This window comes from Macaca mulatta, chromosome 3 (genome assembly GCF_049350105.2).
Source record: "Macaca mulatta isolate MMU2019108-1 chromosome 3, T2T-MMU8v2.0, whole genome shotgun sequence".
Taxonomy (NCBI): domain Eukaryota; kingdom Metazoa; phylum Chordata; class Mammalia; order Primates; family Cercopithecidae; genus Macaca; species Macaca mulatta.
The window spans coordinates 176,055,530-176,072,000 of NC_133408.1; the positions used below are offsets into that span (position 1 = coordinate 176,055,530).

General features: G+C 40.0%; 1 long non-coding RNA gene across 2 annotated transcripts in view; it reads left to right on the plus strand.

The window, feature by feature from the left end:
- Window positions 1-8,986, plus strand: part of LOC144339984 (uncharacterized) — a 257,588-nt gene extending 248,602 nt beyond the window's left edge. For both annotated transcript variants that reach the window (XR_013415633.1, XR_013415634.1), the window contains 2 exons: window positions 7,223-7,666; window positions 7,785-8,986. This is a non-coding gene — a long non-coding RNA (uncharacterized LOC144339984). The remainder of the gene's footprint in view (window positions 1-7,222; window positions 7,667-7,784) is intronic.
- The last annotated feature ends 7,485 nt before the right edge of the window (window positions 8,987-16,471 follow it).

The window sequence follows — 16,471 nt, forward strand, 5'->3', positions numbered from 1 at the left end:
AAAGGAAGAGGGACAAAGAAGGAATTTACTCATTTTGGGAACTAAAGAGGGGTGACCATATGCTCACTTGTTCTAGGAGTATAATTCTGGCCAAGTTAATCTCACAGCAAAACTCCAACCTGAGAATAATATTGATAGATATGTGTCAGACACTGGCCCATAGGATATATATGTAATCCCTGTGTTAGTTCATTCTTGCACTGCTATAAAAAATACCTGAGACTGGGTAATTTATAAAGAAAAGGGGTCTAATTAACTCATGGTTCTATAGGCTGTACAGAAAGCACACCAGCTTCTGCTTCTGGGGAGGCTTCAGGAAACTTACAATCATGACAGAAGGTGAAGAGAAAGCAGGCATGTCTTACATGGCTGGAGCATGAGCAAGAAAGAGGAGAAGGGGAGGTGCTACGTATTTTTAAATGACTAGCTCTCATGAGAACTCACTATACAGTACCAATGGGGTACAGTACTACCCGTTCGTGAGAACTCTGCCCGCATGATCCAGTCACCTCTCACCAGGCCCAACATTGAAGATTACAATTCGACATGAGACTTGTGTGAGGACACAGATCCAAACCATATCAATCCTCAAAACAGCCTTATGAGGTAGGTAGTGTTACTATCGTCTACATTTTTAGCTGGGAATATTGAAGCATGACTACTGGCCCAAAATGCCAGTGCTTATAAGTAGTGGATATGAGATTTGAGCCCAGACCATCCAACTCCATGGTTAGCAATGGTCAAGACTGCTAACTCCAAGGTAAGCAACTGTGCCACACTGCCTTGGGAAGAGCCTTTGGACAATGAAATCGTGGGACGATGGTTTGTTCTAGGAATGGACTGATACATTAAAGACTGAGCTGTCCTCTGTCATGGCAGCAGTGGGATGAGAGTTGAGGAGCAAACCTTGTTTCATTGCAACAAGGTAACAACAACATAAAGGAACAAAGACAGTCCATCAGTATTTGCAGTGTAGAACTCCATCCTAATTTTCTGGGAGTTTTAACCATCTGCGTGATACAAGGTTAGTGAGTAGAACTTGGGGATGAGAGGAGAGGGGAGCTTGGAGCAGGATTTCAGAACCAGAGGTTCTCAGGAATTGGTGCTATAATCAGAATGGAAAGATAGAGTCCAAGAGGTGTTACTGAAACAGCAGGGGTTTGGTCTAGGTCCTGCTCCTTGCTGCACAGAATGCCAATCACTGAGATGACAAGTATTGCCAAGGAAAAAGACTTTAATCAGGTGCTGTAGCCAAGGAGATGGGAGCTCAGTCTCAAATTCAGCTCCCTGACTCACTAAACTAGGACTTTATATAGCAGAGAAGAAATGTAACAATATGTAAAAAAAACAGGAACTGGATGCCAGGGGTGCAGAAGGAGGCATCTGGTGGGGCGATCTGGTGAGTTTTAGTTCTTTGATACTTTTTTTGAGCGGCCTGAAGGTCTTTTCCTGAGGAAGTGTATTAGTCTGTTTTCATACTAGTATGAAGAACCGCCTGAGATGGTTAATTTATAAAGGAAAGAAGTTTAATTGACTCACAGTTCAGCATGGCTGGGGAGGCCTCAGGAAAATTACAGTCATGGCAGAAGGTGAAGGGGCAGCAAGACACCTTTTTCACAAGGTGACAGGAAGGAGAATGAACTACCAAACACTTATAAAACCATCAAATCTAGTGAGAACTCACTATCATGAGAACCACATGGGGGAAACTGCCCCATGATTCAATCACCTTCACCTGGTCTCTTCCTTGGTATGTGGGGATTATGGGAATTATGGGGGTTACAATTCAAGATGAGATTTTGGGTGAAGACACAGCCAAACCATATCAGGAAGGAACTCAGATGAAACAAATACAAGTTTCAAGCGTTAACAACAGAAGGGTCAATTTCTATGTTTATCCCATAGACAGTTTGTTCTAGGAAAGAACTGATACATTAAAGATAGAGCCGTCCTCTGTCATGACAGCAATGGGATGGGCTGAGAATCTATGGGACTGCCTATGAGACTGTTGGGTCAATTTCAGAGGGAGATCCAGGACAATGTTGTGAACAGTAGCAAAAATTACCATAAGGGATTTGGATCTTTTTGAAGCTTATTAATAATAAAAGTAGCCTTGTGTTACATCTGCTGTGAAGCTTCCCACCACAGGCAATTTGGGGGCTGCCAAGTTACAGGATCCAGGGGTTACCATTCCCATAGAATATTCATCTGTCTGGAGTTGTGCATAAATGGCCCTGCTGACTTGTATGTGTCAGTGGAGAGGAACTTGCAGAGTTTGCAGCAACTGCAGTTCCCCTTCATGACTTTGGAAGATAGGGATGCCTGATGTCTTCATGCTCTCTATATCTCAGAACTCTCTTGAGTTGATAAGGACTTTCCAATCAGCCTTTTTTTCATTATCTCCTGCCTACTTTAACTTCAGACACATTCACATTCATCAGTCTTGTCTTATCTGAACAATGAGCGGGGCTAGTACCAGGGACAATGGAAGAGGTAATATACAGAGACTTTAATTATATTCACACTTGAGGAGTCTCCAGAAAGAACACTTTGCAAGTCATAAACTATCAGCACCAGAGCTGCCACACACTTGTTTTTAATTTTTGATGAGCAGCTAGTTTGGTCGTGGGATGCCTTTCAGGGTATCCTTCAAGTGTTAACTTTGCAGCACCATAGTCCTGGTTCTCTGGACAGAGTTGCTCTAGCCGGGTTACTTTGGTCAGAGTTAGAAGGAATAAACACTGTCAGTTTGATGCCACCAACATTCACTGGGCACCTTCTATGTGCCAGAGTTTGTTTGTGGTTCAATGTTCTGTTTGGGATGAGAGAAAAATTATCTCAGCTTTCAGGAGCTCACAGTGAAGAACTGAGGAGGAATATGGAAGCAAATAAACACAAATCAGCATGAAAGGCGCTGCGGAGAAGCTACTTTAAGGGGGCAGAGGAAGATGTGGTCAACATTTGGGGAGCTCTGACAGGCACCCAGAGAAGCAGATGCTTGAGCTGAGTTCCTCTGGTCTAATCCTTGTAGGTCTCTTCATCTGCATGGGATCCCTCTATCAGAAGGTATTGACCTTGGCTTCAGAATCATCTGGAAAGCTTTGAAACACCTCAATGCCTAGACTGCAGCCCAGACCAACTAATACTCCCTGGGGGTGGTACCCAGGCATCTGTATTTTTAAAAATTCTACGTGAGATACCAATGGGCAGTCAAGTTTGAAAACCACTGTCATAAATCCAGAATTCAGTAATTCAAAAATAAGAGTTAGGAAGATGACTGTATTATGGTTTGGAGACTGTTACTGTATTCTGAGAGGGCTGGTAGAGAAAAGAATATTGTTGTTCAGAGATCAGTGGTTATATCTAGCCATGTTCAAACACAGGAGCATCACAGAATTTTACTAACACAGTTGGCCCTCCATATCTGTGGTTTCACATTCACAGATTCGAACAACCATGAACCAAAAATATATTTTTTAAAAAACCGACAAAAATACAACAGTAAAAATTACGAATAAAAACAATGTGTAGTATAACAACTATTTACATAACATTTATACTCAAGTAGGTATTAAAAGTAATCTAGGGATGATTTAAAGTATATGGGAAGATGTGTGTAGGCTAAATACAAATGCTACACCATTTCATATTAGGGACTTCAGCAAACTTCAATTTTGGTATCCTCTGGGGTCCTGGAACCAATCCTTGCGATGACTAAGGGATGACTCTATAGTAAAATTGGGAAAATAACCTGAACTATTTATGTTATAAATAGGCATGGGAGCTAGGCATGGGATATGAGCTGGGAAGCAACCTGAAGTTAGTAATTTCTACATATGTTTTGTATCTCCCACTCCTAAAAAGTCTTGGGAAAGCCTGCATCTTAAAGTAAACTTAAGAAGAAACCAGAGAAGTTCCACCTAAGGATGCAGAAAAAGTACATACATTTAAGTGTCAACCTTAAAATTATGGAAATTGTTTGCAGATTGTACTATTCTTTAAATCCAGTTCAGATTTTTAAATTAGTTTTTAAACCTACAAATTCTTTGAAAATAGGCCACCCGGGGCTCACATATGCATGACTACTTCAATTAAACAATAATAATGATAATATTGGTCATATTATATTTATAGCATATCTCAATATATCAGTACTTACCATATTTTATTTAATTCCCAGAAAAGTCTTGTAAAGTAGGTAACTATGGTTTTTTCCCCAGTACTCAGACTAGACTATGAGGCACAGAAATGTTAAATAAATTGTCTGGCTATGGGGTCCCATGTAGCCTGAGTTGGGATATAAACCTAGTCATTCTGAACTTCTCCACTCCTTATTCTCTCTCTCTTCATTGTGAAAGGGAGTGACTTGATGTAGTTGAAAAGAAAACTGGTTTGAGAATAAGAAGATAAGGATTCCATGTCTGATTGACCTGCTCCGTGATCTTGAGTTAGTCACTCAGCCTCTCTGAACCTTACTGTCTTCTTTAAACACTAAAGATCAGACATAATATGACATTACAATTTGCCTTGTAGTAATGAGTTGCAGAGGGAATGCATGCTGAAAATCACTTTAGAATCTCACCGATATATCATTCTTCTGAAGGGCATCATTGCGACATATATGTGGTGGGTGCCTGTAGTTCCAGCTACTAGGGAGACTGAGGCAGGAGAATGGCATGAACCTGGGAGGCAAGCTTGCAGTGAGCCGAGATTGTGTCACTGTACTTTAGCCTGGGCAACAGTGCAAGACTCCATCTCAAAAAAAAAAAAGACATATACATATATGTATACACACATATGCATATACTCTCTCTATATATATACACACACACACGCAGAGAGATATATAAATAATATATATATAAAAATATATATGTACCTGTCTATATATGCTATATATCTAAAAACACACTATATATATACACACTATATATACACACACAGTATATATATCACGTGTGTGTATATATATATAGTGTATGTATTGACAGGTACATTTTTTTCCCCTAAAACAAAGAGTATAGGGATTTACTTTGCATTTTTGTGTAAGTTTTATAGATGACTATTTTTCTTTTGTCAGAAAATACCACTCATCTTCCCCATCCTCCTTGTAGTTGTGGAGAACTTACATGAAAGGCAGGTGCAGCCAGACAGGTTTAACTTTTTTTTAAAAAAAACCACTAACCTGTGTCCTATAGAGGATGCCCCATCTGGCTCCTTGATCCTTTGCAATCTAGATGAGTCTTTTTAGCTCTTGATCTGAAGCAGAATGGTTCTGAAACAAGCAGCTTAGACCCTTTGGGAAATTAATCAGGCAGAGGAGGCAGTTCTGAGTCTCTAACAGGTACGTTAAGGAGCATTCTGAAGCTTGTCTAGCTTGACAGGAAATTGCCTGGGGGAACTCTAAGAAATACAGACAGGCTTGGCTAAGGTAGGCATTGAAGTTTGCAGTTGCTTAGATTGTTCTATATTGTTAGGACATAGAAAAACTTCAGTCCTGGAAGATGCAATCCATTTGGTACATGAAATTGATGGTACTGCAGATATTAACAACAAATTAGGTGGGTACTGGAAGGTCCTCAGTGTGACCCTACCATCTTATAGTGTCCTTCATGTTCTTTCCCAACCTTCTCTCCAAGCTAAACAAGACTTGTTCGACAGATATGTGTATGAAGCTAGAATGGAACTGTGGTTCTTGAGGAGTAGTGGTATGTGAGCATCTAGGGTAGGTGGTAGAAGAGTAGTGAGTGAGTGTCATCCAGGAGGGGGCCAGAGGGGATCGGTGCTGCTACCTCCTCCCTCCCTGCAGCCTCAGGTCCCATGGTCTTCACAGTCACGGTCACTGTCCTCCGTCAGCTCCTCACTGTCTCTCAGCGGGACAAGTGCCACAGACTCCTGATTGTTTTGGAGGCTCTCCTTGGGCCTTCCTGCTGTCCATCCAACTTCCCCATCATGACCAGGGCTGTTTTACCAAATACCAAGGTGGTCACCATCAGCACCCATAGATTGTAGGATAAAAATCTAAACTCAGCATAACATCAAAACCCCTTCACATCTGACTTCAATCTTCCTGGTCCCCCTGGAGGGGGCTGGATCTCACAATGGTCGGGTAATAGTCCACTCTCCCATCTTGATTGATTGCTGACCTGCCGGTAGGGAGCCAGAAAAGACAAAGATGAGGAAACAGAGCCAGATGGAGACCAGTCATGCTCTTCTCTGCCTCTTCATTTTACCTGCCCCTTAGCCACGAAGACACTGTTTGCAGTGGTTCCTACCTTCTTCTAATCTTGAAGGAGTTTATTTCCTTAAAATCCACAAGTCCTGTAGTGCTTTCTCACTCTATAATCTGTATATCCCCACAAAGCAAGATTTTTGTCAAATCTGACCTTCTGTAATTTGTGTTTAAAAAACACTGAATATGAGTTTTCAAACTACTATGCATAATTCCCACTTCCAAAGGACAATCTGAAACAACTCTTATCTCCTCCTTCCTTAAGAGTCACATCAGGAGGTTTTAATGATACATTAACTCATCAAAAATATTAATTAAGCTTCTAAGATAGAGCTAGAATTAAACTCAGATTCCACACTATCTACTTCGCACAGACAGTGTTTCATGCTTGCCTCTGGCTTTACTCCGTTGGCTGCCAACCCTTGGCCCCAACGAGAGGGGGATTTACAGGGAAAACAGTGGAGCTTACATTTTAGGGCCTCTGCTTTGACTGTGTCCTTCCCAGGTCTCTGCAAATAGCTATAGCAATGTGATACATGGTTACATGTTTGTAAAGTTGGTAAAAGTGAGACATTTTAACTGCATTAGGACCAGAATCTCTTTCCCTTCTGATTTCCCTTCTGTGATACCTCCTTTGATGACAGGTAGTGCTAGAATAGGTATTCGTAAGTTTAATTGAGGATACATTCAATGAGTTCAGTGGGATTTATCCATGCACTTTACAATCACTCCTGTGTACATTTAAGTTACTGTGTATGCACTCATGATACTGTTACAGAGGTCTGGAACCAGAATCTCTTGGGACAGGGCCAGAGAGGGCAGGCTTCATGAGGTCTGGGAATAAGGCTTTCAGCTGTGTGTGTGTTTGTTTGTTGGCTTATCACTGAGACCTCAGGACTACATTGGCTCAGAGTAGGTGTTTAATAAATGCTCATGAAGTGAATTTTTATGCATATAAAGCCTTGAGAATGACCGTTTCTGCTTATTTAGTATCTTATAGAGCAAGACTGCAGATCAAGATTTTCCAACGTGGTGCTAACTTTTTTGAGAACAGTTAATGAGAACTAGGAAAGTCCTTGTAGACCGTCCAATCCAGTGGCTTTCAAATGGAAAGTGTGAAAGGACAACAGAATTACATGGATTCTTTTCCAAACTGCTTTTTTCCAGTGATGCCATATTCTGTAAGACTTCGTGTGAAGGTGTGGAGGACAGATAATATCTGAATCTTCCAGGCAATGAGAGGGATGGTGTGAGTCTGGAAATTCTTTGTGATGGTCTGAGACTACCCTTACTCCAGTTTAGAACACTGACTTAATTTGATCTGTTTTTTTAAACAAATGGCCTCTGAGACATACAGCAGTGAGGGTAGGGACTCTTACCCAGTTACAGAGCGGAGTCAGGGCTAGAACTCAACTCTTAAAAATTTCAAATACAGTGTTTTCTTTTTTTTTTTTTTTTTTTTTTTGAGAAGGAGTCTCACTCTGTCGCCCAGGCTGGAGTGCAGTGGCCGGATCTCAGCTCACTGCAAGCTCCGCCTCCCAGTCAAATACAGTGTTCTTTCTACAATATTGTGCCTACTTCTGCACTTCTGCTTGTAGCCAACTTCCTTTTCCTTTAATTCTGTAATATTTGAAGAGCACATCACAACTTATACACTTCTCTATATTGTTTTACATTGCTTCTCATGGTTTCTCATGGATAAATATAATATTTTCTTATATTTTAAATTTTCTAAGAACAGGTAACATATTTTAAACTTCCTTTGCAATTCTGCAGGTAACTAACACATTGATGATAAGCTAATATTAAGAGAGCAAAATAGTTGATGATTAGTTTATTAATATCTCAAAATAATCCATTTGATGTGCGAAGATGCTATTGGGTACAACATTTCACGTATACATGCAATTCTTGTCAGAAATATTATCCACCTTTTGAAAAACATGTTGATTAAAGAATAACATGGGCTGTGGGCATAGGTACAGTAACAGCATACCATAGGCCAGAGGTTTTTGGAGGTCCAAGATCAAGAAGCAGGATGTCTAACAGGGCTTTTGAGAATTCTAGGGCAGCCAGTACTCAAAAGGCAAGATTTGATTGTGAATGATTTCATGCAGCTCCATTGGTTAATAAGCAAATCCTGCCCACACTTGTGGATAACATGGGAAGCTATCTGAGCAGGTAAAGGCTAAGACATAAAGACCCATGAATAAAACTGGGATATGGAACATAGATAATTCACCAGGAACTTGGTTACTTTGTTGTACATTTCATGCTTTTATATTTCTTCTTCCCTTTCCTTTCCATGCAATGTGTTTATAACTTGTAGCTAGATTTTTAATTCCTGCCAGACAAATTCAGTCAATTAATTAATTAGGCAAATTAAAGTGAAAATTATTTTTTAGGGGCTGTTAAAATTTACAAGATGTCAGCACATTCCTCTCACATGCTTTTATTATTATAATAAATGTTGTTTAATCATTAGCCCTGTGTTAATTGTTAGTTTGGGGAAAGATTTACATGTTTAAAATTGGGAGAAATCATTTTGGCTATGGCTACCTCTTTTAATTTACTTATATCTATTTTTTCCGTCACACAGTGTTTGACTTTTACAACCACATAAATTTTGATTAGAACCTGAAATAATTCAGTAAAATAAGACGATGCTTTTTTGTTCTGCTCAATCTTTGTATCATAACCTTCACTTCTCAATGCTCAAATGATAGAATGAAAAATGGACAATTCTTGACTGCATCATGCTGCCCCTTGGGTGGCTGTACTGTTATTTCACACTTGATACATTCACATTTTTTCTATACTTACGAGTTTTCTCAAAAATTATACTCTAAAGTGCATGAGGACAGAGACTATGTCTTTTATTTTATTTTATTTTATTTTATTTTTTTACTTTAAGTTCTGGGATACATGTGCAGAACCTGTAGGTTTGCTACATAGGAATATGTGTGGCATGGTGATTTGCTGCACACCGATCAACCCGTCATCTGGGTCATAAGCCCCATATGCATTACATATTTGTCCTAATGCTCTCCCTCCTCTTGCTCCCAACCCCGCCACAGGCCCTGATGTGTGATGTTCTCCTGCCTATGTTCATGTGTTCTCATTGTTCAACTCCCACTTATGAGTGAGAACATGCAGTGTTTGGTTTTCTGTTCTTGTGTTAGTTTGCTGAGGATGATGGTTTCCAGCTTCATCTGTGTCCCTGCAAAGGACATTATCTCATTCTTTTTTATGTCTGTATAGTATTCCATGGTGTATATGTGCCACATTTTCTTTATCCAGTGTATCGTTGATGGGCATTTGGGTTGGTTCCAAGAAGATGAGAGAAACAGACTATGTCTTCTTAATTCCATTAGGTTGGCATCTTAGTAATTCTATTAGGTTGGTGCGAAAGTAATTGTGGTTTTTGCCATTACTTTCAATTGCAAAAATGGCAATTACTTTTGCCTCAATCTAATACATGTCTTGTAGTAGTAGTTTCCAAACTAGCCATATCAGAATCACAAGATGTCTTTTAAAAAACCTAGAATTTAGGATCTCAGCTTGGGAATTCTAAAAAGTTTTAAGAAGGGTCTCAAGATTCTGACTTTTTAAAAAGCTCATCCATATAATTTTTCTGGACAGTTGATTTTGAAAGTCACTGTCTATAGCATGAAACACTGCCTTGCATTTAGTAATTGCTCAGTGTTTCTTTGTTTATTTTGAAACCTGCATCACTCAAGAGAGCCGTGTAAACCAAGTCTAGCATGTTTACTTCGTTATTTTCTCTTCTTTTTATTTTATTTTATTTTACTTTAAGTTCTGGGATACATGTGCTAATCATGCAGGTTTGTTACATAGGTATACATAGCTTCTGCACAGCAAAAGAAACTATCATCAGAGTGAACAGGAAACCTACAAAATGGGAGAAAATTTTTGCAATCTGTCCATCTGACAAAGTTCTAATATCCAGAATCTACAAGGAATTTAAACAAATTTACAAGAAAAAACAACCACGTGAAAAAGCGGGTGAAGGATATGAATAGACACTTCTCAAAAGAAGACTTTTATGTTCTCTACTTGGTGCTTTGCCATGCTTCACTGACTGCCTGACAAAAACCAATTCAGATGCATTCTTTTTTTTTGTTTCATGGTGCATATTGATAAAATAACCAAGACTTTTTATTGCTTCTTCAAACAACTTGAAAAGTCTGATGGTGCTTTTTAAAATTTGCATTAGTGCTTTGTGGCGCAAGACCACCCTGTTGCCCGTGTTTTCTGGCTGGAATTGTTGGATATATCTGGGAAGACTGATGCAAGACAAATGTCTACCCACATTGACACTGTCCTTTGGATCCTGGCGGCTCTTGCTGTTTTCAGAGTCTTCTTCCACTTTAAACATACTCTAAATGATGTATTTGTTCCAGAAAGCTATCTTATCTCTGATTACTCTCTGCTGCCTGGCCTTCTGATTACTTCTCTTTCCAACTGCCATTTTCCAGATCATCATACGGCAGTCATCCATTCTTGGTGCATTGCCAGCCCATTGAAATTATGACAGAAAACTCTGCAGTTGTCAACTGAATAAATGATTTGCTTTAGCATTGAGTAGTTTGGTCTCATTCCCGTATTTGTTATGGGTTACTCTGTCTTGCAATTTTAAATTCAAAAAGCATTGTTTCCAGCACTGAGGAAACTTTTCAAGAAGCTTAATGTGTTGGTTGCTTAGTGTACTTAGTTTCCTAGAGCTGTGTAGAAATGTGATCCTGGCTTATACTTCATGGGTCACAAGTAGAGTCACTAAAAGTTAGGAAAAAAAAAATCAAAAGATGAGAGAAATGGGTTGGTAGAGGATGAGTAAAAAAATAACAAATAGAAGTGAGGAATACTTAAGAGCGAGTACAGAAGAGATGGAGAGGGGAGAAAAAGTACTAACACATAGTAACCTAGAGAGGCTCTCTTAGGAGGTTTTGCAGTAAGGGGATGATTCACTAAGAATATTTCAAAGATTATATCTGACATGCGAGCACTTGGGCCAAAAGCCTTTTGCAGATTTGGGCTGTCTCTTCCCCCCATTCCCACGCCCATTCTTATTTATATCCTTTGAAATGTCATGAGCAGATTATTCCATTTACAACCATTTTTCCCCAATTAACCTAATGTAGAGATTTTCAATATGTGACTGGTGGATTTACAAGTTAAGCGCTGGTCCATGAATCCTCTAGAATGGTTTGTAAAATCTGTATTTTATCTTCATTTTTCTCCTCCAGGGGGAAGTCCAAAAATTCATCCTATTCTCAAAGGGATCACTGACCAGAAAACATTTCTGGTTTTCTTTTTCTTTCTTTCCTTCCTCCCTCCCTTCCCTCCCTCTTTCCTTTCCTCTTTCCTTTCCCCTTTCCTTTCCTTTCCTTTCCTTTCCTTTCCTTTCCTTTCCTTTCCTTTCCTTTCCTTTCCCTTCCCTTCCCTTCCCTTTCCCTTTCCCTTTCCCTTTCCCTTTCCCTTTCCCTTTCCCTTTCCCTTTCCCTTTCCCTTTCCCTTTCCCTTTCCCTTTCCTTCCTTCTTTCCTTCGTTCTTTCTCAGAGTTTCACTCTTGTTGCCCAGGCTGGGGTGCAATGGCGTGATCTCAGCTCACTGCAATCTCCACCTCTCAGGTTCAAGTGATTCTCCTGACTCAGCCCCCTGAGTAGCTGGGATTACAGGTGCCTGCCACCATGCCTAGCTTTTTTTTTTTTTTTTTTTGTATTTTTAATAGAGACAGGGTTTCACTTTGTTGGTCAGGCTGATCTCGAACTCCTGACCTCAGGCAATCCACCTGCCTTGGCCTCCCAAAGTGCTAGGATTATAGGCGCGAGCTACCACGCCCAGCTCTGGGTTTTTTTTGTTTGTTTGTTTGTTTTAGTTTTTGTGTGTGTGTGTGTGTGTGTGCGTGTGTGTGTGTTTTGTAGTTGTTGTTTTGTTTTTTAATTAAAATTTTAGAAGGTCAACTACCAGTGGACCCCATCCATGGAAACCTATCACTGAGTAACATATTCTCCAGATAACAGTCAGCAGAATCCTGGGAATTAGCCTGATGACTGTAGCTGGTCCCTGGGCTGATGATTCCATCCTTTACCATTTAGTTGGTTTGATCAATCCTCAGTGTTACCTTCTGTCTCCCATCTTCTCAAAGGAGTCTTAAACCTTTGGATGTCATTTTCCAGTTTCCTGTTAACGAAATGCCCATGGCTTGTTTTTTATTTTTATTTTTCCCTTTTTTCTTCTTTTTTACACAGGCAGTGGATAGCTGAGATACTTTTCAGACTTGAATTACAGGTGCAAATCATTTGTTGTATTCAGGGTTTCTCTCCTGCAAGTTGGAAAATAGATTCGTGTTTGCATTTTCAGCATTTTTAAAAGGCTAGTACATTAGTTGATTTGCAAAGTATTTTGTAACTACTTGCATGTAAATATTTTTCCAGGATCAGTTTCGGGAACACAATTTTCAGTGCATACCCACCCTCAGATGACTACAGTTATCATTAGGACTTTTGATAATCTTTACAGTTTCCTGCCTGAAAGAATTTTACTGATGTCAGGAAGTATATTCTGATACAGCTTTCAGGTCCCCTGATAACTCCTTGAGCATGTATAATCTCTCTTTTATGGTAATTTTTTCAGTCTGTGACAGAAGCAGGATTTTCATCAGTCTGGCAAAAACTTCTGAGCTAATAAGTTACTAGTTCTGAGTTTATTTTCAAATGGGTGATAGTTGCCCATTCCTCTATTCTCTGAGTTCCTGAAGAGAACCAGCAGAAACTAGAAGCAGGAAAAGAGAGGAGATGAGATTAGTGATGAAATGTAACAGAATGGAACCTGTTAAACAGCCCTTGCCTATCGATAGTGGGGTTGGCTGATGTGTCTGAGAAGGAAAAACCACAGCTTAAAATGAGTACAGTCAGGCTGGGTGCGGTGGCTCACGCCTGTAATCCCAGCACTTTGGGTGGCCAAGGTGGGCGAATCATGAGGTCAGGAGTTCGAGACTAGCCTGACCAACATGGTGAAACCCTGTCTCTACTAAAAATACAAAAATTAGCTGGGCGTGGTGTCGTGTGCCTGCAGCCCCAGTTACTCAGGAGGCTGAGTGAGGAGAATCGCTTCAACCCAGGAGGCGGAGGTTGCAGTGAGCCCAGATCGTGCCGCTGCACTCCAGCCTGGGTGACAGAGTGAGACTGTCTCAAAAAAAAAAAAAAAAAAAAAAAGAAAGAAAGAAAGAAAAAAAAAAAGACTACAGCTATAAGTAATGATTTCACCATGGGGGAAAATTCTATGTGTCCTTTACATAGATTTTATTGTAGAATTTATTGCTCCAAAGAGTTATATCTTGCATTTACTTATTATTTATTTATTTCATTTATGGAAAGCAATATGAAAACCTGTATTTGTATTTGTGTGTAACTGTTTGGAGTAAAGTTTTAAAAAACTTACTTCCAGACCCTGCTTGATGCTCATTAATTCCTTGTTTTCAGATTGCTTAATACCCATTTCCTATTTCATACCTTAAATTACTTTAATTATTATTCAGATTTGTCTAATGGTAATCATTTTATCCCCTAATATGGAATAGTCATATGGATTTATGTTTATATCTATCTCTACCTCTTAGCAAATAGCCATAAGCCCATAGTAATAAATGATCCCCTTGACAACCATAAGTTCTTTTCTTCATGTTTATCAGTGCAGGGATTAGGGATACCAATGAGCAAGACCAGAAAATTGTCCAGGCAAAAGAGGTTCTGACAGATGTCAAGGTTGAGAGAAGTGAGGAAGTCTGTGGATAAGGGAAGCACACCAGGTTTAGTATCTTAACAAGGAAATGGTGGAACATAGAAGAAATAAAGGGCAAAGGAGCTCAGCCAGATTAGAGTCTGGAGAGGTGGACAGCAAGAATTCTGAGGCCTGGGAAACACATACATAGGTAAAGTTGAGTAACAAGTGTCAAAAAGTGGCCAAGAGGGCCAGGTAGAAGAAATCAGAACCAGACCCAGTGTCTGGACAGCAGATTCAATAGAAAATCTGCAGGAAAAAAAAAAAAAAAAAAAGACCATGATAACATGTATTGTGAGCCTGAAAAGGACTATGATATGCTGTATGCACTGGACCAGGAGGAAGTCAGCATGAGGCAGTACCGAGCCCACAGGCAGGAAAAATAGGAGAAGCAGAAGGAACAGGAAGCCAGGCAGTGCCTGGCTGCACCTTTGGCAGAATTTCATCTGGACCTAGTTGGATTGTTTATCTTTGCATTTTCTAGACATCCTTTATCTTTTTAATTTATTGGTCAATGGCATATATATATTGCACCATGCAGCTCAAGCAACCAACCCTTTTGTACTTTTTTATTTAGAAAAAAAGTAAGACTCTGTTGGGAGGCTTTTCCTGTCTGCTCTTTTCTGATTCATTTCAACTTTATTTAATCTATACAAGACCAAATACAATGCAGCATTCTTGTCCCAATTGTAATAGATCTTACGTTGACACATGGCTGCCATTGTCCTGTGAAAGAGTAAAAGGAATTGCTGTAAGAGGGTCCTTCTGTGCCAGTTTTTCCTTCGGAGTTTTTGTTGCTTTTGAAAACATCCTCATCCGACCTCCTTTACTGATAAGATTTTAATGGGCCAAGTGCAAATCTAGGCACTACTTTAGAATTTACAGTTTAGACGTTTACCATTGAGTTGAGTATATATACTACAGGGGGTAGAGGTAAGTAATCAGACTATGTTCACATTTTGAAATAAGTGCTCCTCTGCCAGGGTTATATAAGGACACCTTCATTTGCTAGTTTGATTGATCTTCTGAGAAGGTTCAAATGAGGAACAGCTAATGCTACTGATTCCTCTCTCACAGTGATTGAAAAGGGATTTCCAACAGTTCGAGTCAGAGGGAAGGAACAGGAAAATTTCAGGCCTAGGCAAGGACCTGGTCAATAGCATGTTGCAAGAGTCTTGAGGAGCAAAAGTCTCTTATTTACATTCTGGTTTCATCCACAGAAAAACCAGGTTTTCTATTAGAATGATACAAAAAAATGGATGATAATTATACTGATTGGATGCTCAGACAGAAAGATGCTCCCTGACATGAGTGACTCTTGGTGGAGGTAGCTATGAGAGGCTGGTGATGGCAGCCATGTTAGCAGAGAGAGGCAAAAACAGTTGGTCAGTTGAGAAAGATGAAGTTCTAATGTTGTTGAATCTTAACTGGTTTGAAACACTAAACAGTCCCTCCCAGCATCTCCCTGTCATCACTACTTTGTTTTCCCCAGTCCCATGTTCGTGGTGCTGGCTGTCTTGCTGCTAGTCAGCCTTTGGACCTGAGTTTTTTCCTGTGGCTTTTGGTTGGAGGACATGATGACCTCACAGATGGTCTTCATAAATCAGCCACTGTGCTCCCAGGAATCTTTGATTCTACTCTCTAGTTTGTCTCCTTGACTGTGCCCTGAAACCTGGCTCACTCTATTAAGTCATGCTGGATATTGTGGGGTCATTTGCCACCCCTCATGCATGTCCCTGACCCACTTGTTTTCTCTGAAAGTCGACTTTCACTTCTGTAGCTCTACTTCTTTGCTCTTCTCCCTCTGCCCCATAGCTGTCAACCCAGCTGCACGCAGCCAACCCAAACCCTTTGTAATTTTTCTCTTCAGTGATTCACAATATATGTCCTCTCTGACTTGGGAGCAAATTAATGTTAAGGATTTTGCACTTAAAATTTAATATCGGGATCATTGGCTCTGAGTCGAGGAGTGGGTATTATGCCAAAATACTTATTGTCCCCATGTTGTGTCTAGCAAGTTGGCAATTCTGATATATGGCTATTTTAAACAGAAAGTCCAAATGAACTTTAGAATTGGCTTGAGAAGGAAGAGAGAAAGAATTTTAAATTAAAGCAAAAGAATCTTGTGTTTTCTACCCCAGCTATACTGAGGTGATATAGTTTGGATGTTTGTCCCCTCCAAATCTCATGTTGAAATGTAATCCCCAGTTGGAGGTGGGACCTGGTGGGAGGTGTTTGGGTCATGGGGATGGATTCCTCATGAATAGCTTGGTACTATCCTTGCAATAACGAGTGAGTTCTCGCTCTGAGTTCATGTGAGATCTGTCTCTTTAAAAGACTGTGACACCTCCCCCCACTCTCTTGCTCCCACTCTTACCACATGATGCACCTGCCTCCCCCTTTTCTTCTGCCATGGGAGTTCCATATGCACCTAAC